Source organism: Armigeres subalbatus, chromosome 1, assembly GCF_024139115.2.
Source record: "Armigeres subalbatus isolate Guangzhou_Male chromosome 1, GZ_Asu_2, whole genome shotgun sequence".
Classification (NCBI taxonomy): domain Eukaryota; kingdom Metazoa; phylum Arthropoda; class Insecta; order Diptera; family Culicidae; genus Armigeres; species Armigeres subalbatus.
In genome coordinates this window covers 24,445,278-24,471,915 of record NC_085139.1, presented here as the reverse complement: position 1 = coordinate 24,471,915, position 26,638 = coordinate 24,445,278, and positions in this window count along the sequence as shown.

Here is a 26,638-nt window from a genome sequence, read left to right as displayed (position 1 = left end):
GGTTCATATTAATGACAATTCTATTTTTGCTGATGAGCAATTTGGTTTTCGCCATGGGCATTCAACCACTCATCAGTTATTAAGAGTTACGAACTTATTTCGGCTCAACAAATCTGAAGGATATTCGACTGGAGTTGCTCTTCTTGATATAGAGAAAGCATTTGACAGTGTTTGGCATGAAGGTTTGATTGTAAAATTGATGAATTTTAATTTTCCTCTGTACATCATTAAACTGATCCAAAACTATTTATCAGATCGCTCACTGCAGGTAAACTATCAGAATACTAAATCTGATAGATTACCTGTAAGGGCTGGTGTCCCCAAGGCAGCATACTGGGGCCCATATTGTATAACATATTTACTTCTGACTTACCTGATTTACCACCAGGGTGTCAAAAATCTTTGTTTGCAGATGACACGGGCCTTTCAGCCAAAGGGCGAAGCCTTCGTGTCATTTGTAGTAGATTGCAAAAAAGTTTGGATATCTTCTCCACTTACTTGCAAAAATGGAAAATTTCCCCGAATGCTACCAAAACTCAGCTTATAATTTTCCCACATAAGCCGAGAGCTTCTTATTTGAAACCTTCTAGCAGACATATTGTCACTATGAATGGGGTTCCAATTAATTGGTCTAGCGAAGCTAAATATTTAGGACTTCTGCTAGATCAAAAATTAACTTTTAAAAATCACATTGAAGGCCTTCAAGCCAAATGTAACAAATATATTGAGTGTCTATATCCACTTATAAACAGAAAATCAAAACTTTGTCTTAAGAACAAACTTTTGATTTACAAACAAATTTTTAGACCTGCCATGTTGTATGCTGTGCCAATATGGACTAGTTGCTGCAATACCAGAAAGAAGGCACTCCAGAGGATTCAAAATAAAATTTTGAAAATGATTCTGAAGTTGCCTCCGTGGTATAGTACCAATGAACTTCATAGAATTTCTAATATTGAGACATTGCAACAAATGTCCAACAAAATAATTTCAATTTTAGATAAAAATCGTTGCAATCTTCTATTGCAACGATTAACTCCTTGTACCCTTAGTATAAAATAGGTTAAGTTTAGTTTAAGTTGAAAACATTGTAATTCCTACATGGTTCAATTCAACCAGAGGAAAAAATTCTAACTGCCAGAGGCAATTGAAATGTATTAATAATAACTAAAAGCGTAACATAGCAAATAAGGATGATAGTGTTAAGAAAACACGGAACACCTAGTCTAAGAGATGAATGCATGTATTAGATAATTAGCAAATAAAATTAGTTAAAAAAAAAAAAAAAAAAAAAAATATATATATATATATATATATATATATATATATATATAGCCATCATCCAGCTGCGCTCGCAGTAGCTAATTGTACCGAAGGAGCAGTTGGTCTGTTTGGCGAAAGTGCAAGGAGTGTTGTACTGGGAAGAGCATTCGGACTAATCGCTTTGTATGTATTTTGTACAGGTAAAGTTTCTTCAATTGCGCAGAATAAAAAAGCACAGTGCTCGAGTTTGACAGCCCTAACGAGTTTGTTCTTTTTTTTCAGGTATGAGTTTTTAGCAGCAGCATGCACCCAGGATACACCCAGATCTCTTCCTGAACAAGACCCTCAACATTCCAGCTCTCACCTTTTTCTTCAAACAAAGTAAGCAATGAAAAGATTCGAAAGGCCCGGGAGAGATGGCTGCCGTGTTCCTTGCAATAAAATGCTCCATCTGTGATTTTTTCTGTGAAATTCCTAGTCGAGCAGCATGCGAGAGATCGGATCAAAAAGACTCCATCAGCCTAATTACTAGAAAAACCTGGGAGAAAAAACTAAGTCGCCTATCATTAAAAAGTGAGTACGAGAACCATGAATTATATGGAAGACGTATTCCTTGATACCCGCGGCAATACATCAAATGGAAGGCAATCGAACGCGCTATGGTCGGTTTCGATTCTGTCCAAATGTTGGATCTCTTCCTCCCTTATCAAACTATTTCCGTCCGTTTTATTTGCAATGATCAATGGAACGTATATAGTTGCATATTGCGCAATCAGGTATAAGTGCCAAAATTTATATAAATGGACACGAATAAACAAATGACGTTAGTATAAAGGAGTAAACATATTGTATGTATATTCAAAGTATGTGAAACGGCTGTTTTGTTTTAGTTAAATAAAAATAAAAAAAAATAAATTATTTGTTTAAAGTTTTTACATCCAGTATTATCCATCCATCCAAATTATTATAAATGCGAATGACTCCTATTAGGAATATGAATTGATAATATTATCTTGCATTATACAACACATCTGTTATGATCAATATGTTTTATTAGTATCACTAATGAATATTTCATAACATAGGGTAAATCACTACTTGGGCCTATGGACCCGATTCCCGGCTTACTGCACAAAAAACTAAGGATTTATACTTTTTGGAAGCCGTAGGCTTATGGTTGATAATTTTAAAAAAAGTCTCCCATTTATTTCGCACAATACTCAATATTTTTCAACTATTTATTTCACTCCTAATTGGTCGAACTATAGAAAATAAAAATGTAGATTCCGTACATTCGCTCTCCGTTGCTACACCACTGAGCCGGAGTGAATCTTTCCACTTTTACAAAACGGTATTTTCATATAAACACCTACCTGAAAATCGTCACAGTTCTCGATACAATCATTGCTTGAAGCTGTTAATCACCACACAATGATTCTAAACTCACGCACTTTAATCTTTTCTATTTGTTCGTTTTACTAGAACTAGTATAAACATATTAAAATACATTTAAAAATCTATTCTAAAACCGAACAAAAATTCACCTCGGCATAAGAACTTCTAGCCGCACCGTGCTGCCAAAAGGCCAGGAGTATTTTTTAGTATGAAAAAAATCATTCAATGTTCATAAGAAAACTATCTAATATGTTGACGCTATCATGTTATTTATAATTCTTTCGATTTCAAAATGTAAAAAAAAAAGTTTTTAAGCGTTTGGAAGTAATTTGGATGAGTGAATATATCTTTTCAACCAAATAAAAATTATTATAAATAATACCATCTGGCATCATGTCGGTGTTGAAGGTGCATATTTTTGTTTACGTCGCATTTTCTACCGCCCCGAGAGAGAATGAGAGTAAGATGTTGAGAGATTGATCGAAATTTTGCTTAGGCCGGGAACTGGTTTGGAAGTGGGCCGGAAACGAAATCGCTAGGACTGAAATGAGTGCTGGACTTCGTTAATTTAAATCAAATAAAAGCTTTTCCAAGCGATGTTTACCAAGAAAAGCTATTTTTAAGCAGAAGTGAACCTCATTGCAGTATTGCACGGCACACGAAATTTAGGAAAAGTTGCTTCCTGTCATAAATATCAATTAAATTATGCAGTCGTATGCATGTTAGGCCGGGAATGGGGTAAGAAACCCTATACACATAAAAAATATTTGCTGGAGGCAATCTGCAAAAATCGATTTTAGGCAGTCTGTTAACCCTTTATAAGGCAGACGAATCTAAACAATAAATTAACAAAAACAACAATAGGACACAATGTTGACATGGTATTAAACTCAAATGTATACACGGAAGAAAAAAAGTACCCAAAATTGAGTACTTTTAAACTTACTTTTGAGTTATTTTTTCTCTTCGCTTTCATCCACTCTTTCTTTTGTTGTCAAAAACAAAAGAGCCAATTTTGAGTTTTATTACCTGAGGTTCAAATTGAGTGAATTAAACTTAAATTTGGGTCAATAAATTTTCCGTTGGGTACTTTTTTAACATGGGAGTAAAGCCAAACTACTTCGACCCTACTTACTCAATTTTGGCTTCCCGTACGGATGTTCGAGGTTGGGTGAATTAAACTCACTATTGGGTAGTTTATTTCTTCCGTGTATGTTTGTTATACATTAAACAGTTCAGAAACATTGAAAAATTGGTGGCAATATAGTTGCCACTGCCCGCGAAGCGGGACAACATTGGGACAACATTGGTGGCCACTGCCCGGCAAGCGGGAAAACAGGCAACAACAAAAATATAAAAATATTTTTAAAAATTTGGTTTTACGTAGAACCAGTCAAATCAAGGAACGTTACATTTTTTGGTGAAGAGTCCTAGTCAGAAAACGCATTATAAGTAAAAAAAAAATTTTCGTGTTTTTTCTCCCAAGGGTAGGGTGACCTTATGAAATTTTTCCAAAGGAGGACAATTCACCAGAATTGAGCGAAAAAGGAGGACATTTGGTTTAAAAAGGAGGACATTAAAAAATATCCATCGATTTTAAGTTTTTTTATATGATTAAGAATATGAGAATATTATATGTGTTAGATTTTTGCACTCTAAAGTCTATTGGAAGAAGTTTTTGTAAATCGAGGCAAATACAACACAAACACAACACTTCTATTTTAATATCATAACAGATACAGATTGCTTTATCAAGTCCGATGAAACGTTTTCGACTATCATTAAAGTCTACATAAAGCACTTTCTAAGTATAAACTACCAGCAACCTCTTTTTAATAGAAAGATTTTAGCTTCAACGTGCTTCAACTAATTTTAAAATCAGTTGCGACCAAATGTTGAATATTATTATGCTGGCATTTTCAGTGATATTCCACAGAATTCTAACAAGTATCATTGTTTATAATTCTGAATGTTTATTGCTAAAATAAACAACAGACCGAACATTAGGTTCTATAAGGATCAGGTACAAGCAGTGCTGCAAAGTGTCACCGTACAAGTCACGCAAAGCGTGACAATAACAAAATCCAGGTCATGTGTCAAGTACTCAATTGTGATGCTCAATGTGGATCTCACATGCTTGGTGTAACGATCACCATGAAAGTGACATTTTAGCAACTAGCGCTTGGTCACTCACCATGTCTTCACTTCTTCTGCCTGTGATCACCAGCATGAATGATAGGAAAACTTTCCTGATGTTGTGGTTGTCATATCCATGTCATCTTGACTATCGTGATGATCACTTGACCTATGCGGTGTTTGGTTCGAAATCAACGCTCGACAGCAATGGAATAATCCACTTAGGGTTTGTTCACAAATTACGTAACGCAAAAATCCGAGTTTTTGACCCCCTCCCTCCCCCTCGTAACAAAAAGTAACATTTTTGATACCCCCTCCCTCCCCCATGTAACGCGTAACTGTGATTTTTTCCCCTTCTCTGAAGCATTTGGGTTTTGGTATTTTTTCAACATTGTTAGAATAGGGACGGCACATGATTAAAAATCAAGGATATCAAGAATGCAGCTAGTAGAAACGAAAATGGATTTTGCGATCATAACCATTTACAGTTTTGCGGAACTGTGGTTTCGAGAAATACAATATTCGTTTGGTATTTTTACGCATATATCAGCATGCTTGATTTCGATAATCTATATGATGATTTCTAATATACGATAATGATAAACAGCAGTTACTTCAATCAGTGATTAAAAAAAGACATTCAAATAAATTTTTATTCGCGTTATGCGTAACATTTGGTAGTACCCACCCCCTCCCCCACCTTTTAGTGTAACAAAGTATAACGCAAGTTGGACCTCCCCCCTCCCCCCAGAAGCGTTACGTAATTTGTGAACAGACCCTTAGCGGAATTAATGGATTTTTGCTGTGATAAAAATGCATGAAGCCAAAATATAATTTTTGGGAACATTTAAGTGTTCTTATTGTTTATATTGACTTTTTGTGCAATATTTTAAGAGGTGCTATTAAAAGAAAAGTACATACATAGTTTTTCCAAATTTGATCCAGACTATCTTTTGAAAAAGGCCAAAATTTTTTTATTGATTTTTTCAAATGGATACAATTAAAAAACGACGCATCCTACAAAAAAATGTTGTATGGGTGACTATCGCAAAATCAGTCAAAGTTTCTAATAAAGATATCGGAAACAATTCAAATTGAGCCCTACACTGAAAAAATCAGTTTCAACAGTTTCAAAATTAAAACTCGATTTGCGAAAAAACGCTTTTTGATTTGTATGAAATTGTGTCTCAAGATAGGTGATTATGTTCCCTACCAACCGTCCATACATCGCAAGCTTGACACTTTAAGGAAAAAATTTTTCTAACAAAAAAATTTTCTTGTCGGAATTGATTTTTTTTCTCAGTGTCAAGGAGTGCCAGTGGATTTAACATATACATACATATATTTAAAAATTCCGGTACAGTCAAGCAGAGTACAATATTTAGGTCGTAACTAATCGCAACGGATAAAAATACACTGAAAATAATTTCGACAAGAAAAAGTTTTTGTTAGAAAAACTTTTTTTCCTTCAAAGTGCCCAGCTTGCGATGTATGGACGGTTGGTAGGAAACATAATCACCTATCTTGAGACACAATTTCATACAAATCAAAAAAAGCGTTTTTTCGCAAATCGAGTGTTAATTTTGAAACTGTTGAAACTGATTTTTTTCAGTGTAGGGCTCAATTTGAATTGTTTCCGATATCTTTATTAGAAACTTTGACTGATTTTGCGATAGTCACCCATATAACATTTTTTTGTAGGATGCGTCGTTTTTTGATTGTATCCATTTGAAAAAAACAATAAAAAAAATTTGGCCTTTTTCAAAAGATAGTCTGGATCAAATTGGTAAAAACTTAGTTAGAGCCATTCACAAATACGGCCAATACAAATTTCAGAACCCTCCCATACAAAATACGTTACGAGAGGGTGGGTGGGGGCTTTCAGCCCCCAAGTCCATTTTAGCGTTATGTAATTTGTGAATGAACCCTTAATTTAACTATTGATTTATCCAATTTATCAATTCTCGCTTGACTTTTCAAAAGGTCCTAAGTAACATTTTTTTGACGTAAACTACGTCTAAGGGGAAGACTCAGATACAGGGTGTAAAACCGAAATTTCCAAATTCGAGACCGTCACGAAATTAGGATAGATTTCAAACGCTAATAGCGTCTTTATCTTTCGATGGATTTTCGACATTTGCTTATCAATCGATTCAGAAACTCTCCAGCAATTTGCCAATTATATTGATACTATTGATTATCAACGTTAAACTATTGAAAATGTTGTTTCTTTCCAAACCGGGTGAAAAATTCAATTCCGTTCATAAATCCCCAACACGGACATCAAATTGCAGTAAGGTACGGGCCTTTTGATCCACTGCTTCGTTTTCCCTGTGTATAAAAAGCCCCATGTTTCGCGTGCGCGCGTCATATTCGTTCTGGATGTCACGGCGAGCGGACCAGGGCGTCCAGAAGCGGTCCCCGTGACAACGGCTGTCTCAGCGGTGTGGTGGTGCGGATGAAATTTTTTCGGTCGGTGGTGGTGGCGGTCGTGGAAGCAGCAGCACATCATTTTCATCCGTGTCCCATCTTCGGCGGATCTGGCAATCGACGGCGTTCGTTGAGCCGAATCATCGGATGGCGGTCGCGCAGCTCAGTGGCTGCTGATAAGGCACATAAGTGGCAATTAATCGGTTCTTTTCAGGACCACCATTATATATGGGAGGAAGGTTAAGTTGAAATAATTTTCCTAAAGTGCAACCGTTAGGAACTGGAAAATTCTTCGGTGAAATTTTCTAGCGTAATTCGGAGTTATATGATTTTAGTGATTAAGAATGTTGATATTAGACGAACTTTCTTCATAGAACAAAGCATAATTGTTTGGCATCGGTAGCGGAATCATAGCATTAGTGCCGGTCTGAGCATAGGCTGCCATCGGAAGATTGCTACAGCAATTTATTCACTTATGTGGCGTTTGCAATGATTTGGATGTTGTCGGTACAACATGAAATTTTCCCGCAAGACTCTAATTTTTTTATTTTTCCTGTTGATGATTGAAAAAGAAATCGGTTCCGAGATGAACTTTATTCAAAGCGCAACGCTAACGTCGGTAGTTGAATCCCAAGTAAGTATCGGAAGGAGACCATGCAAACAATTGATTCGCATTATGACCGAAGAAAATTGTATGGCGTCAGTATTGATGTTTGCTACAGATTTTTTGACGTAAACTTCGTCTAAGGGGAAGACTCAGATACAGGGTTTAAAACGGAAATTTCCAAATTCGAGACTGTCACAAAAATCAGGATAGATTTCAAACGCTAATAGCGTCTTTATCTTTCGATGGATTTTCGACATTTACTTATCAATCGATTCGGAAACCTTTCAGCAGTTTGCCAATTCTATTGATACTATAGATTATCATTAATACTTAATTTTTTTTCTTACAACGAATATGATTTTGAAAAAGTATCACCGGCGCGTGCTTACTCGAAATCTACATGCTGATACATTTACAGTTACATCAAACAACTGAAAACCGAAATACGCCACTCCAACATTACGAGGTGACAATGTTAGAAGAAGACAAAAGATAGGAAAAATAACACGGTGTGTAGTGCCTCCCCGAGTCACCTTAACGGAAGATCCTTTAATTATGGAACGCAAAAATTAGGCTTTTTCAACCCTCCCTCCCCCCTATGTCACACTTTTTGTATGAAGCATCTAAAAATTATGTATGGGTCGTCACACTTCGCCCAACCCCCCTCCCCCCTCTAAGCGTTCCGTAATTTGTGGACGCTCCCAAGAGCCACTTTCATTGATGGTAGTCGATCGTTAGTACTTCATATCAAATATCATATCATATCTAGACCAACATTTGAAAAGGGCATAACAGCCAACATTTATTCCTTCCTTTATGTGTAGATGAAGAATCAGAAGGAATACATTTTGGCTGTTACGCCCTTTTCAAATGTTGGTCTTGATATCATAGCATATCAAAGAATATTGTGGCCAAATTTCATAAAATTTGGTCAACAAAAACCCCCCTGACAATAATAGAACAAAATCTGCCAAAGCCGTCATTCCCCCTATTTCAGACAAGAAAACTTAATCTGAGCGCTGCTAATGTTGATGACGACGACCACGGTCTGCTCTCCGCGACATCTCGAACGAAATGGCTCGCGCGCGCGGAAGAGCTGCTTTCTTGTAATCAATAAAGTTGAACCTGTAGCCACGCCCCTTTGGGGGGTGCGTGACGGATACACAATATTTGCTGTCATACCGGAGAACAAAGAGGCGGGACTAATGAGCCATCTTTATTGATTATAAGAAAACTGCTCTCCCGCGCGTGCGTGGCATTTCAGCACCTAAAAGCTCATGGATGAGTTGAATCATCGTATGTTTTCTGTTTGTATGTAGAATCACTGTATGTATGTAGAATCACGAGCGCGCGTCAAACGGAGAAGCTGAAAAAATGTTTTCGCATGGATGACTATCTACCAAAAATTATAAGTCTTTCTCTGAATCGTGCTCTCGTGATTCTACTACCGACGGAAAACAATCTGCTATCACCAAGCAATTAAGTTTTACTTTGATCAAAATTCATCTCGCCTCAAGTTGTGACTTAAGAGCTACTTTCATTGATGGTAGCCAATCGTTAGTAGGGGAAATTACGGCTTTGGCAGGTTTTGTTCTATTATTGTCAGGGGGTTTCTGTAACTAATTATGCTCAAATTTGGCCAAAACATTATTTGCATATCAAAAAATATTGTGGCCAAATTTCATAAAATTTGGCCAACAAAAACCCCCTGACAATAGAACAAAACCTGCCAAAGCCGTCATTCCCCCTACTTCATACAATAAAATTTAATCTGAGCGCTGCTAATGTTAATGAGGACGACCGCGCGACCCACACCATCGCCGGGAATAACATTTCCGGTAGGTGCTCCGCCGATGCCAAAGGTGGTACCACGGTCTGCTCTTCGCGACATCTCAAACGAAATGGCTCGCGCGCGCGAAAGAGCTGCTTTCTTGTAATCAATAAAGTTGAATCTGTAGCCACGCCCCTTTGGTGAGTGTGTGACGGTTGCACAATATTTGCATTCATACCGGACAACAAAGAGGCGGGACTAATGAGCCATCTTTATTGATTATAAGAAAACTGCTCTCCCGCGTGCGCGAGGCATTTCATTTGAAATGTCGTGAAGAGCGGTTCCAGCATCGGCGGAGTTGCTGAGAGAATGAATCGGTTCTTCTCAGGGCCACCATTCTATACAAAGGAAGAGGCGAGGCGAATATTATTCAAAGAGCAAATTAGCCACTTGGCGACGCCAAAATGTTGCCGTCCGTAGCAGAATCACGAGTGCGCCCCGGGGGGAGATTCTATATAATATGAATTCGTATGAATGGCATCAGTGGCAGCCAAGTGAAAAATGTCGGGAGTGAATCACAAGCGTGCGTCGGAGGGAGTTGCTGGAGTAAATATATTCATATGAATGGTAAATTGGTAATGTGATCGCATTTTGACGTGAACTACGTTTAAGGGGGAGACTCTGATACAGGGTATAAGATGAAAATTTCAAAATTGGGGACCGTCACGTAGTCATGTAAGATTTTAAAAGATAATCTTTATCTTTTGATGGATTTTTGAGATTTATATATCAAATGAATCAGAAACTCTCCACCAATTTGCAAATGTTATTGAATTTTTTGATTATCAACGTTAAACTAGTGGAAATTTCAATTCCTTCCAAACCCAGTAAAAATTCAGACCCAATCAATAATCCTGCAACCCCAACACGGACATCAGGTTGTCATAAGTTACGGTCCTTTTCGCCCATCGCTCCATTTCTCTATGCATAAAAGACTCGTGTCTCGTGTCTTTCGTTCGAGCATTCTCAGAGAGCGGACACGATACATCATTTGTAGCCTTGAGCCAGCATTGGAGGCGATTGTCGGGTGGAGACAAAGGCATCCCACAGCGATAGGCGGCAGTCAACGATGGTGGAGCGACGGTCGGGATGGCAGCCTCACTGGAGTGAAAATTTTGCCCGCTTGCGGTCCAAGCGACAACGGCTGCCGCGTTGATGTTGGTCGCGTCGTCAATGGTGGAGCTGCGGTAATTGCTGATAGTGAATGGAGTCATTTAAAGTAAATCAATTCTTTGGAATACCATCATTACCTTGGAAAAATGGTGTTAAGCTGAGAGGATTTTCCAAAGTGCAACAACTTGTGACAGGCACACTCTTGGCGTTCAGTAAAATCTTCTAGCAAGATTCTGAATTTGGTTATGTGCTGTCAGTGATTTCCAATGCGTACCATTGAGAAAAATAACAATATAAAATTGGTCAATTGGAGACAAACTTCGGTTAGTTACGCAGAACTTCGGTTAGTTAGGAAATTTAAATGCAAGGATGATATCAGTAGCAGCCAACTAAAATTTTCATTTTGCTGTTAGGGATTGGAATTGCACATTATCGAAGGTTAATCGGTTCTTTTTAGAACCAAAATTTTATACAAAAGAATATTAACCGAAACTAATTTTATTCAAAGTGCAAATTATTATTTGCAATAGAAATACCCTAATTAAGTTAAGCTCATTTAGAAGATTTTTCGAAAAATAATAAAAAACAACAATGAAATTGATTTTTTCAAGTGAAAACCCTAACAAAATAAACAAACAAAACTAAACTTCTCATATTATATAAAACTCGAGAATTAAAAAATTTTGACTTAGTTACATGAATATCAGCTACTTCCAAAATGTAAATTTTTAATTGTCGTATCCAACAAATTTTATGTTTTGAATATTGCTCGACACCAGTGTTGTCTCAAAAGTAATCAAAAGAACAATTTTGTAATATTCATGAATTATGGGTCTTGCTAGGTTCTTCATTTCACCAAACGGTTTTACGTAGTTTACGTCGGGCGGTCGTGTCTTGTACACAACCCTTATGATTTTTTATGAATTAATTTGAATAGTGCAATCAATAGCTTTCATGTTGTTCTGTTGATTGCGCTATTCAAATTAATTCATGAAAAAAATGTTACTTAGGTCCTTTTGAAAAGTTAAGCGAGAATTAAAAACGACGTCAGTCCAATCAAACGACAACAAAATCAATTAATAACGGTGCTCACCTGCACTTTTGACAGCTGACCGACCTGATGCTCTTTATGGCTCTCAGCTTGTGGTTGTCAATCTGGGTGTCACGCTTACCGAAGGTACTCACGTGTCAGCTTCTACATGTCACGATGCGCTTGCAGTGATTGTCAGTAAAGAACATCGTTTAAAAGCGTGGTGGTTTTTGTTTTCATATCTGATCATCTGGTGATGGTCACGACATTTTGCAAGACTGGGTACAAGATACTTAGTTGTCCAGCGAGTGTTTTTTCTTGAATGCCATTGAGAATCACAATTTAAGGCAGGGCTTAGCTCTCCCTAGAAAAAAATTAGCCCCCCTAGGATTTGATAAGTTAGTTAGTAGTGATATCAGTTTTCAACATATAGCATAATGAATTACCGAAAAAGTTTGAAGACTAAAGAGTTATGTCTCATATTCACTCTATCATACTTAATGAAATGAGTGGAAAAAAATTAGCTTGTTGTTTCTGAGAAAGATTCCCATCAGCATCCGAGAAGGATTCTCATCAGAGTCCAAGAAGAATTCTCACTTCAATCTCTAAATAATTCTTTTCGGCTTCATCGAAGTATTCCAATCGTAATCCAGAAGAATTCCTACTGGATTCTTTCCAGTATTGTTAAGCAATACCCTTGGGAATCTGTGAAAAATACTCTTTAAAATCCATGGAGGATTTGCTTTAGAATCTCTCGTTGATTTGCTCCGGAATATCTCCAGATTCCTTTTAAGATTGGTTTAGGAATTCCTTGACAAATCCGAATCCTTCGGCGATTTGCTTCGTAATCCTTTGAAGATTTAATTCGGAGTCTCTCGACGTTTTGCAAATGATCTGCGTTGGGATCTCTAGACGATAAGAAATCCGGCTGACGATTAGCTTCGCAATCCCACGAAGAATTGCTTCAGAATCATTCGACGTTTCGTTTCGGAATACATCGACGGTTTGCTTCAGAATTTCTCATAGATTTTGTTCAGAGTCCCTAAACGATTTTTTTTGGAACCATTCGATGATTTGCTTCGAAATCCTTTGATGATTTACATCGGAATCCCTCAACGATTTGCTTCAACATCCTTGGAGGATTCCCTTCGGGATCGCTGGAGGATTCTTTTCGAAATAACTGAAGGATTATTTCGGAGTCGCTCGACGATTTGCTTCGAAGTCCTTCGACGGATTGCTTCGGAATCCTTCGACGATATGCGTCTTCATCCGTGGAACATTACTCATGAAATACCTGGAACCATCATATTGCAATTCCTGGAGGGTGAAGGATCCCTGCTACATTCTCGTCGGAATCCTTGAAATTTTTCCGTTGGAATTCCTGAAACATTCCCTCCGAAATCTCTGGTGGATTCCCTTCATGATCCCTGGAGGCTCCCATCGGTATTCTCGTCGAAATATCTAGAGATTTCCGTCGGAGTCCCTGGAACATTCCAGTCAGGGTCACTAAAGGATTCTCATCAGAATTCTTGGAAGATTCTCGGCGGAATGCATGGAAAGTTGCACTATTTTTGCCTTTCTCGTATACTAAGTATACGTAAAGGCTATAATTTCACTCCAAAACCAAACTTTTGACAGAAGGCTCGGAGACCCATAGTGTTATATACCAATCGACTCAGCTCGACGAATTGAGGTGATGTCTGTTTGTGTGTATGTATGTATGTGTGTGTGTGTGTATGTGTGTATGTGTACAAAATTTGTAGACACACTTTTTGGAACTTAGCATTACCCGATTTACTCGCAACAAGTTGCATTCGACGGGGAATGCGGTCCCATTGTTTGCTATTGAAAATTGGCCTGATCGGACATTGCATTTCGGAATTATAGAAAAATCATTGTTTTTTCCCAAGGGTCCCCCCTTGGAAAAAAAATATCAAAATCGAAAAAATTATTTTTTTCTAAAATGGTGGAAATGCATAGTAATTAATGCAAAAACATGCAAAATGATAGAAAATAAGCGATCTATCCCCCTAAAGTGCTTTTTTGACCTTTCCTATGTGATTTTTTCAGTACATTTTACGATGCACGAGAAAGGCATCATCGCCGCTAGGTGGATTAATCTGGGTTTTTTCATTTGAGATAGATAGAATATCTATGAAGTATACAAATATATCCACTGCCTGACGCTAGTCGAGCGCAATTAAACATAGACTGTGAGTTGTTGCTCACACGTGCACACGTGCACGTGCTTGAGAAAAGAGAATAATATGAATGAGTGTGAAAGATCCGCAATTGCCTTAGGTGGTTGGACTGCATTTGTCACATTACCGCTGATAACTTGATGAGATGTTAAAATGTTCGAGAATTTTCAAAAAGAGGGTCAATTTCGAGAAAAAATATAAAGGGGCTATAGCCCCCCCTAGGCATCCGTAACTACCTCCAATGTACCAAAACTTTAAGGAAAATATTTCAGAATTAAATACAGAAACGCAAACATGTAGAATGTTTTGTTACTGGACTTCTGTTGTATTATTGTTTGTTCAAAATTTCCAAAAAGGAGGACATTTTAGCGCAAAAGGAGGACATCTGGTTTTTAATGAAAAAGGAGGACATGTCCTCCTTTAGGATACCATATGGTCACCCTACCCAAGGGGGACCCTTGGGAAAAAACAATTTCGTCAAAAATCCAAAAACCAAATATACAGAAAGGCAAAGCTTTTTTCAAGCTAATCACGTAGTAATCTAACACAGGAGATTCAAAATAATTGATACCAACGGAAAAAAATATATCTTTGTCGTTTTTTTAACGAATTATAACTAAAAATCCTTCTTCCACTCGAAACTTACGATCTGTTCGTAAAAAAACTTACTTAACTACTTACTTCAAACTACGTTCTCAAATTGACATTTCAATTTTTTATGGCTCAAATTCATCTGGGGTGTTACTAGGAAGCAAATAAAGTCACTACATGTGAAATAATAAGTAGAGCTCTTGTTAAAAAATAGAAAAACATATTATTTGTTGGTGGCAATATAGTTGCCACTGCCTTATAAAGGGTTAACCACTCCAGCTTCATTATATTTTATTATTGGTCCGTCTTCATGATAAACATCTATCCTACAACTTAGGACGTCTGATGCTGCTGCAATGAGTCGCCTGCTTTGAGCGTGCTTACAGCGGCACACTAGGAGTTAACTTTCTGAAATCAGTATGGCGGAAGGCATCTAAGGTTCGATTTCTCAAAATTAAGCACATTCATCGAAAACATATTTGCGAACAGCTTCCTACATAACCGGTACCAAATAGTTTTTCATAAAATGTTTCTAATTTTGAGAAAACCCGCGTTAGATGTCTTTCGCCATACAAATTTCTGGCGGTTAACTCATGCTGGCTATTTTGCGCATATACTATAGCGCCTGGATGTGACAGCGGCGGGTAGAAAATCAGGCACTGCCAGTAATTCATTGATTCTTCTCCTCCCCATTCATTGCTATGATCTAGCCTATGCAGGAGCTCTTCTATTGCTTGCTCTACTCCTATCTCCCTGTGCCATCCTTGGTCAATTACCGTTTGCGTTACTCTTATTTTGAATTTGACACCGTTATTTCTGATGTGAAACACTATCATTCTCCTGAAGTTCCAGATTTCCTCCATGTGACATCGCTCGTTAATATCATGTTTGTGAAATTGATTTACTATCGACGCAAACATACAATTTCCATCCCCTAGTATGTGTCGCACCATTGCAACTCCCCCGCATTGCAGTTCATACGCTCCATTGATATTTTTTTCGTTTGGGTTAATGTATGTAGAACAGCCTATAATTCTCGGGTACTTATTCAAAAGGACGTATGTGATTTTGTAAACAAAGATTCCAACGTCGATTTGTTCAATCTGATGGCCCTCCCACGCAAACCCACACCACCAACAGGTAGCCGAAGGCTTCCCCTACCTGTCTGTGGTGATGGTTTGCGTGGGAGTTCTATCAGATTGGACAAATCGACGTTCGAATCTTTGTTTACAAAATCACATACGTCCTTTTGAATAAGTACCCGAGAATTAATGATTATTGTAAATTACAATGGTCATCAGTCTCAAGCAAAATACATTTTCAATTATGCTTGAAATAGTGCCCATTTGTTGTAAGTAAGTTTACTACATTGTTTTTAAAATGTTCAACTTTATTACATAGTGATACGCTGCCAAAACTCTCACAAAAGTCCCATGGCGATTTTGATTTTTCTTCAGTAACAAACCCAGTTACGAATAAAACAATCGATTTTGATCCATAAATGTGGATACACGAAAATATGTGAATAAAAGTCCAACTTCTGCTTTTCACACACAACACAATACGTAAGCACATTTAAAGCTCAATAAATAGTACTGTAATTTAAATATAAATATGAAGAATGCTATTTCGAGTGATAGGGTTTGCAATTTTTATTAATTGTTAATAGTTTGTGAAGTTATTTAAAATGATTGGTAATATACTTTACTAGAAGAAAATTGGTCTGAGACCCTTATGCGAATAAGAGCAGTGCATTTACTCAATTTTTTTCTACTACTAACTAATAATTCTACTACCGCTACTGTTACTACTATAAAAAATATATCAACTATTAGGAGAACTGTTACTACACCTACAGCGCTACGGTGGATGATCGTTGGCTTCCGCAGTTTTTCTTATAGGTATCTGTATAAGGTTAGTAAAGACTGGTACTGGGCTCTCTAACCTTACGTATAGTTTGCTGACGATAAAGGATGTGCCAGTGTTCAATGCGCATATTAGGGGTGTGGAGCGTCAAGTTTCAAACGATTTCGTTTAGATAATTAAGAATTATAGATTGCAATTATTCAACAATTTTATGTATGTTTCACAATATTAAAATATGCGTGTAATTAAAACGTGTTATTGACTCAGTTAATGCGTTCGCAATACAAAGAACAAATAATTATTGAGAATGAATTTTGTTTGATACCAATAACTCATATTATACCGAGTTATTCAGAGTTTGGACTCACCGTTTTTTATATTCGTTTCAAACTATATTTCAAGAAATTTCGACCGCAGCAACTCCTAATAGGTACTTAATAATCGATGTCCCCTGCTTTTTTGAAAAAAAAAAAGCGTTGTTAAATAAAATTTTCATCAGATGCTGTTTGCTTTACTGTTTATCATATCCTTATTATAGATAGCGGAATATATAGATGAGCGAAGATAAATCCTCTGTCTCCAAACGAACTGTCAAAATTGTCTCCAAACGAGCATGATGTCACGATTTCAATGGAAACGTTAAGGGCTGTGACGTCATTTGCGCGTGCGCACGGGCAAAAAAATCGACTCAGCCATGCTTTCACTCATCTATAGATTCTACTATCTATAATCCTTATATTATATTATATTATAATAATATTATATCGATACGCTAAATGATCATAACAGAATAGTTAAGCCGAAAAGTCCATTGTATTATTTTGACTATGTACTCTCGTTCATAAAAAGAATGGTCTGATTATTAATTAAATTGAAATAACCCTTTATTGAGAATTCGTAGACAATCGTGTATTTTGTAATTTGGTCACGCGTCGTGCGATAACTGTTGCAGCAATTTAGGCGTAACCAATGAGCTCAAAATCTATACACACTTCATACAGATACCCTTGAATTGAGCCTGAAACTGGCATCTTACAGAAGGTGTAAGCTATTTTTGATACGTAAAGGGAAGATATATTTCTTGGGTCAGTCCGGGAGACTCCATGCATTTTTTTTTAATTTCAAAGCATATCAAATCGTTTCCTGCTGCTAGCTAGCTACTCGATTTCGTAGAATCAAATACCTTGATGATGAATTTTATTTTGAAGTAAACTACTGCAGGCAATGTTCCATTTACGCTTCCATACCAAATGCGACCGAATCACAGTCGCTAAGTGATAGAATAGCGTCACGATTGTCTCGTCGCGTGTATTTGAGGGAACCTTAAATTAAAATTTCCAAATTCGAGACCGTCACGAAATTAGGCGAGATTTCAAACTAATAGATCCTTTATCTCTCGATAGATTAAATTTTTCATTATCATCAATCGAATCGGAAACTCTTCAGCAATATTGAAACTATTGACAGTAAAATTTTAGAGTCTTGTTATAACCGCTGTCCGGTGCGGTTGGTTCTTGCGCTCTATTTTTCAGCGGTGATTCGCGGACAAAAAGAAGAATAATAGAAGAGCAAAAGAGGTGAGCTAGCCAAGGGCTGAAAACCTCTATCCAGCTTTTTATTATAGCTATGCATAAACTGTGGCAAACATTTTGACGTTTGCCTTGGACAGTTTTTATGGCGCAATCCTAGTTGCCTAGGGTATTTGCGAAACAGTTTGCTTGTCAAAAATTTAATCTTGATTTGTTTATATTGAGATTTCGATTTGTAAATTTTAATATGTATGGTTTTATTTTTCTTTATTCTAGATGGACCTATTTGAAATTCTCACGAACTAATCATGGATGAATATCGCCACTTTTGGCCAAACTCAAGATGTTGGTGTTAATTGGACCTCTGTAATGTACGGGAATAACATGTGCTTTGTTTTCGACGCGTTGATGACTGACCCGTCGCTCGGACTTTCTTCAGTCAGCCTGATGTAGTCCTTTTCATAATTGTGTGCGGTTGTATCGACATCATCGGATTGGCCATGTGGCTGAGTGGAATCTCATGAGAATCGTATCAAACGCTGCTTTTTGTGTTACTGTTTCTAATGCAATGGACTGGGGATTTTACGGCTTTGCAGTCATTTTAGCAATCGCCGGTGCTAAATCCTAACAGTCGAGAATATAAAGTAAATCTAATAAAATGTTGGGTATGGTGTGAAGTCCATCATCTTTCCACGACTCTTTGTACGTCTCATGTACATCACGGCTCATCGTCGCCTTTACTCGTGCTGGTTTGTTTGGAAATTCGTAGCATTGCGACTTTGTTGTAAGAGGCTTTGAGATTGATGGATGGATGATGTGTAGGCTACAATTCTGCAGAATCTTGGTGTTCTCGCCTTCGCTGCAATGTTCGGATTCAAAGAATTTTGTTTTTAAAACTAAAATACTAGTTAATCGGCTATGCATTAATTATCAACTTACAATTTAAAGCAGCTTACTAACTACTATGGGCCACAAATAATCTGTTGGTTTTATATTTTTCTTATATTAAGCGACGTATAGATAAGAAGAAAATATCCAAATGATAATTATCTTCAGCCCAAATACAGAGATTGCCTTTCGAGTGCTCAGCCCTACAAACATAGGTATAAGATGTAAGAGATAGAGACTTGACACATGGTCTTCAAAATATTCCATTCGCCGGAATATGAGGAGAGGCTTATGGACTAACCTCTTTTTAAAAACAAGGATATAAACATTTATTAGTTACTGATCCCTAGCATCCAATCAGTATGCACTTCATTTTATTCAATACCAGAGTAAGAGTAACAATCACCCATGATTTGCGTAATGTTGTTGAATAAAATGTAGGCTAGCTTTTCATTTAATTCGTATATCCTTTGGCTGATTGCGACAAGGTGTTGTGCGGTTTAGTTAATTTATTAATTAGTTGCTAATAGTCCGGGGTATGGTACACATATTTCAATCTTTTTATTATCTGCAACATGAAAAGTATCCACCAACAAATCCAAGAGAACAATTTTGACCTGAAATTAACCTGAAATTAACCTGAAATTGACCTGAAATTAACAAATAAGTAAATGCGTATCGTAGTATTAAAATTTATTTATTCGAGTAGTTCCGCGTCCATGGATCTATGATTGATGAAATTGCAGTTCAATCATTACAATACGGATATTGAATCGTATGTTCCTTGGCTGTGCTCTTTGCGCCATGAAAACATTTTACTCACGTCCAGAAATCACTAGATTTTAGTTGGAGTAGAATAGGATAATATCCATATCCATATATATAAAACTCAATGTTTGTATGTTTGTATGTATGTTTGTATGTATGTTCCAGCATAACTTCGGAACGCATTGACCGATTTTAACCAAATTTGGAACACACATTCTTTATCTTAAGGAGACGACGATAGGGGGGTTATGGATGCGAAAAGAGGGAGGGTGTGGAGGGAGGGGTATTGCAAAGTCATCGATCAGCTCAGTGTACCTTCTGAACCCCTTGGCCAATCTCAACCAAATTTGGAACACCCATTCTTTATCTTAAGGAGACGATGATAGGGGGGTTATGGATGCTGTTCGGAAAAGGGGGAGGGTGTGGGAGGAGGGGTATTGCTTAGTCATCGATCAACTCAGTGTACCTTCTGAACCCCTTGGCCGATCTCAACCAAATTTGGGACACACATTCTTTATCTTAAGGAGACGACGATAGGGGGTTATGGATGCTGTTCGGAAAAGGGGGAGAGTGTGGGGGGAGGGGTATTGCTTAGTCATCGATCAACTCAGTGTACCTTCTGAACCCCTTGGCCAATCTCAACCAAATTTGGAACACCCATTCTTTATCTTAAGGAGACGACGATAGTGGGGTTAAGGATGCTTTTTGGAAAAGGGGGAGGGTAAGGAGGGAGGGCAATTGCTAAGTTATCGATCAACTCAGTGTAACTTCTAAACCCCTCAGCCGATATCAACCAAATTTGGAACACACATTCTTTATCTTAAGGAGAGACGGAAGGGAGATTAAGCATGCTCTTGGGAGATGGTATGTGGGAAGGGGTATTGTTTTGCAATCGATCAACTCAATGTAAGTCTTGAGCCCCATGACCGATTTGACCAAATTTGTATCAAATATTGTCTGTCCTAAGGAAACGATTTTAGTGGATATTGCTAGCTCCGTTTAAAATGGGGAGGTTGTGAGAGAGAGGTATTATTTAGTTGGCGATCTATTCAGCATAACTTCTGAACCCATTTCCGATGTTCACCAAATTTGGAACCCATATTCTCTGTCTATGAAAGACTACATCAGACTGGGTAGGACTGTCATAGCTGAACGAGAGAGAATATATTTATTAAACGAACAGTTTAGTATACCTTTTTATCGCATGGGTGAATTCAAACCAAATACTTAAACACGTATTGTTTACCCAAAGGAAACTATTTTAGAGAGGCTTGGAGGAGTTTTTGAAATGCGGGAGGATGTTGGGGTTGGGTATTGTTTAGAAAACGACTTAATTTAAAATCCTTCTTCTTTAGTTCATCCGAGGTTCTTTGACATTGTACAATGCTCCGAAAACAATTCCTCAAAAATAGCAAATCCTCGACAATAACATTTCCCTGAAAATGACGTATCCCTGAATGAAGCAGGCCATCAACATAACACTATTTGGCCTAAGGTCATTCGACATGATGTGAATTTGGGATAATACTGAACAGCATCAGAAAAATCTTTCATAGAAAGCATGCATTTGCTGGGTATAAACCATTGATAATTGTTACCCTTCATCGGAATCATAGTTTGCCCAGTGAGAAGCAATGAATAATGTGTTTCCTTCTGGATGGTGGATGTGATTTCTCCTTTAAAAGTAGGCATTTTCCCGGAATAAGGCAATGGTGGGTGTGATCCCTTCTTTAAAAATATGCGTTTGCCCGGAATAAGCCATCGGTGGATGTTTTCCCTTCTTTAGAATTAGACGTTTGCCCGGAATAAGGCTATTCAAACCCCCTTCTTCAAAATCAGTCAATATTTCCAAAAGCCTTCTTTTACTCAAATGATGAAGTATCAACAAGTAAACACAATTACCCTGTTAATCAATTGGTTTTATTATTTTTCGATTGTGAAAAAAAAAACTGCGAACCAAACTGGCAACTCCGAGCAAGGCCGGGTACATAAAGCTAGTTATTGATATATGAAAACATATGGGACGGAAAACTTTTGACATTTGTAATGTTTGGTGCGCAGATCTCAAGGCTACTTAGGTGTCTGCCAGAGTAGACGCGTCTACGCGACGCGGCGCGAAAATTGCACACAAAGGAATAACAATCAATAATAAGGAGCTGTCAAATCGTATGGACGCTTCGCTTCGCTTCGCACTTCGCGTCTACTCTGGCCGCACCCTTAGATAGTACCATAAAATCTGTACACAGCATACGTCAAAAATTTGTGATCACAGTTTATTTATGGCTAGCGTAAAAAGCGAATAAAAAATAAAATTTAAACCGAGGAAAATGAAACAGTCTTTTTTTGCGCAGCTTGATCGTATATATTTACATTTTAACTTAGAATACTTTACTTAGTTTTTGCTTTAACGTTACGCTGCTTCGAATTTACGTTTTTCAACACTGATGCGTAACATGAGCCACAAATATTGAGTTTGTTGTGTGTCACGGACGAGTTACTTACGAGACACTTCGCGCATAAGTTTTTAAATCCTTTCAGAGACGAACATTGGAAATAATGAAGATGAATTGGATCAAAGCATTTGATTTTAGGATTTTGAAAAACGTCTGGTAAACCTGTGGAGATGCAATGCCCCTAGCTTCGCCTCAGTACACCCCTGTGTACTCTCCACTGCTGTCAGCCAACCCACGCGGTGAGTGTAGAGATATTCAAACCAAAACGAACGTCATACCGTCGAGACGTGTGTGCTAATACTGTACTTTTTCAATCGGATAAATAAATACCTTTTTTTTTGTCTAACGCTCAGTAGTTCGCGAGTGCCTTTATTTCCCGTTACCGAATCTTTCCCAGATACGCGTGATTCCACTGCTCATTGGAACCTGCACAATCCGTCAGGTTATTGGCCCAGTGGCAGCTGCGGAAGTGAATCGGTTCGCGAGTGGTTTTTTGCTCAAACGGAAAGTTCCGTGGTGTTCCGCCCCGGGTGAGGGCGAAGAAAGCAAAGCAAAGTAGTAGTGTTAGTGATCCCTTCTCCAGGAGGAGAAGAAGAACAGAAAGAAGAATTGCGTTGCTGAGCAACTGTCGCTTGAAGGAAAAAGTGCACGTTTTTTTTTTTTTTCGTTTGTTTTTATTCTTCGTCAGTGTTTCCAAGCCATTGACGCTTGAGGTCAAAAAGAGACGAATAGTGTTTCGCGCCGTGACTTTAACCGACAAACGCAAGAGTGCTTCTCCAAGTAAACAAAACCAGTTTTTTTGTGTACCGTGTGCGCCGCGAATTTGCTAGTGTCGAAATGTCAGACGCGAGGTTTGCCGTTCCGAAGCTCTCCGGAACGAATTGGCAAACATGGAAAATACGCCTCGAAATGTTGTTGTGCCGCGAGAATTTGTGGAGCATTGTATCCGAAGATTTGCCAGATGAAGACGATCGCGATGACGAGTGGGAAATAAACGATCGGAAGGCGAGGGCAACGATTGTGCTGCTGCTGGAGGATAGCCAGCTACCGTTGATTAAAAAGTGCACAAATGCTCGCGATACTTTTTCAGCTCTTCGTAGTTACCACGAGAAAACGTCGCGTTCGGTCCGCGTCTCGCTCCTTAAGAAATTGTGCGCAATTAATTTATCGGAAGGCGGGAATTTGGAGCACCACTTGTTTGAAGTGGACGATTTGTTTGACCGGTTGGAGGCCGCGGGAATGTCCCTCGATAAGGACACGAAAGTGTGTATGCTTTTGCGGAGCCTCCCGCGTTCGTTTGACAGTTTGGTGTCCGCTCTTGACAGTAGGCCAGATGATGATATTACGCTTGAGGTAGTGAAAGCAAAACTGGCTGACGAATATAATCGTTGTCTGGAACGCGATGCGGGTGCAAGAGGCTCAAAGCCGGAACGGGCAATGCGCTCTGAAATGAAGAAAGAAACGCGCAAATGTCATTTCTGTAAGATGCCCGGTCATCTCCGGCGTAACTGCAGGAAGTATAAGGACTCCGTGAAGAACGAAGAGAGTGGCGTGAAGCAAAGAAGAGAAGAAGCCGGAAAAGCCAAAACGGCTCGCAGTGAAGTAAAACACGTCGCGTTCGTGGTCGATGGTGACTCGCATTCGTGGCTTATCGACAGTGGGGCAAGTGCCCATATGACGAGTGACAGGGCGTTTTTCTCGGAACTGAATGAGTTCACGGGCGGTTGGATCACGATGGCCGACGGAAAGAAAACGCGAATTTCCGGTGAAGGTCGCGGAGTGCTTTACGGTTACGATGATGACGATAACGTGGTACAAATTGAGATGAACGACGTAAAATTCGTACCGGGTCTTGCAGCTAGTCTCGTGTCGGTCGGTAGGCTAGCGCAAAAGAACATGAGTGTGTGTTTCGGGAAGGAAGATTGCAAGATCGTCGACGCAACAGGCGATACAGTGGCGGCAGGCGTTCGAAGTGGTGGATTGTATTATCTGCGAATCGCAGGTGCAGCTATGAAGGCGACGGAGAGCCAGCATCGAGAGAATTGCCAACACCAGTGGCACAGGCGCCTAGGCCACCGCGACTGGACAGCCACCGAGCGGATGCTGAAGGAAGGTTTGGTCAACGGAATAAAGGTAAGCGACTGTGGGATGAAAATCATTTGCGAAATTTGTTTAGAGGGGAAGTCGGCAAGGGCGCCGTTCCCGGATGTCATCGACAGGAAATCCCGGCAGGTTTTGGACATTGTGCATACGGATCTCTGTGGTCCCATGAAGAATGCCACACCGAGCGGCAATCGTTACGTGATGCACGTTATCGACGACTACAGTCGCTTCACCGTGACGTACCTACTTAAGCACAAATCCGAAGCAGCAGCGAATTTGAAGGATTATGTACGATGGACGGAGAACATATTTGGACGCAAACCTGCAGTAATCCGCTCGGATGGAGGAGGAGAGTTCGATAACAACGAGCTGCGAAAGTTCTACCGTGAGGAAGGTATTAAGCCGCAGTTCACAACTCCGTATTCGCCTCAGCAAAATGGCGTAGCTGAGCGGAAGAACAGGAGCATCACCGAGATGGCCACCTGTATGCTGATCGACGCCGGTTTGGAGAAACGCTACTGGGGAGAGGCTGTGCTTACGGCTACATACCTTCAGAATCGCCTGTTATCCAGATCGATAGGAAAAACACCGTACGAACTATGGTGGGGGCGGAAGCCCGACTTGTCACATTTGCGAGTGTTCGGCAGCGAGGCGTATGTGCATGTTCCTGCAGTGAAGCGTACCAAAATGGATAGCAAAGCACGTAAGCTGGTCTTCGTTGGGTACTCCATGGAGCATAAAGGGTACCGGTTCTTAGATCGTGATACGGACTCGGTTATAGTCAGCAGAGATGCTCGGTTCTTGGAGTTGGGCAACGGTTCATCCTTCGTGGAAATTCCAATGTCAGGTGGAGAAGGCACTGAAGCGGGACAGAGTACCCTGAAGCAGGAGGAGCAAGAAGTCGATTGTCCGAAGAACGAAACTTCAGAAGATCGTGATCCATTGAGTGACGGTTCTGGCTGTGACGAGCAATACGAAGAAGCAGAGTCCGAAGGTGAAGAACAGCAAGTCGCACGGCGGTCCACTCGTTCTACTCGTGGTGTGGTTCCGCGGCGGCTCGGCGACTACGTACTGGAAAGTGTTGTTGAAAAGGCGTCCTGTGCTTTCGAAGAGCCTGGTGATTATCGAGAGGCTATGAAGGATAAGGAGTGGCGTAGTGCTATGGTTGAGGAACTCAGCGCCCACAGGCGGAATGGAACCTGGGAGTTGGTGTGCCTTCCGGAAAACAGAAAATAGTTGGATCCCAGTGGGTCTTCAGAGTGAAGCTCAACGCGAAAGGTGAACTGGTGACACGCAAAGCCAGAGTCGTTGCTCAGGGCTATACCCAACGAGAGGGAATCGATTTCAACGACGTGTACGCACCTGTGACTAGTCAAGTATCGTTGCGTGCATTCCTGACTGTTGCGGTGAACAGAAACTTCCACGTTCACCATTTTGATGTGAAAGCTGCTTATCTCCACGGGTCACTCGAAGAGGAGATTTTTATGAAACAACCTCCGGGATTCGAGAAGAAAGACAAGAGAAACTGGGTCTGTAAACTGAAACGAAGCATCTATGGCCTTCGACAATCTGCGAGGTGCTGGAACCAGCGGCTCAATGAAGTGCTCTCCAAGCTTGGTTTCAAGGCATCTGTAGCTGATCCCTGCCTTTACGTACGAGAAGGAGACTGCGAGACTTATCTGATAGTTTACGTAGATGACCTGTTGCTTGCGTCAGCGTCCGATAACGACATTCAGGACATATTCAACAATTTGAAGGCGGAGTTCGATCTGACGTCCCTAGGACCTGTGTGTCACTTTCTAGGACTGGAAATACAACGGGAGGAAGGCATTTCAAGATCCGTCTCCACCAGTACATCGAAAAGCTTGTCAATACACATGGAATGGGAGAAGCCAAAGGAGCAAAGTCGCCTATGGATTTGGGCTACCTGAAGGACATGGAGGTCAGTGAAGATCTGGAGGATGCCACTAAGTTTCGGAGTCTAGTAGGAAGTCTTTGTATCTGGCAGTGGTCGCTCGCCCTGACATAGCTAACGCTGCTGCGATCCTCGGTAGGAAGTTTTGTGGCCCGACGCAACGTGACTGGACTGCCGCAAAACGAGCTCTACGCTATTTGAAGCAGACTAGCGACCATTTCCTAGTGATTGGTGGCGATCCAGATCAGAAGCTAAACGGATATTCGGACGCCGACTGGGCCGGAGACCCAAACGACCGGCAATCAACGTCGGGAATGGTATTTTTCTTCGGCGGTTCAGTGCTTTCATGGGCCAGCCGGAAGCAAGGGAGTGTAACGCTGTCGTCCATGGAGGCCGAGTATGTGGCCTTGAGCGAGGCCTGCCAGGAGGCTGTATGGATCAGGACACTACTCAGCGACCTCGGAAAACCACAAGTACAGCCTACGGTGATTCGAGAGGACAATCAGGGCTGTTTATCTT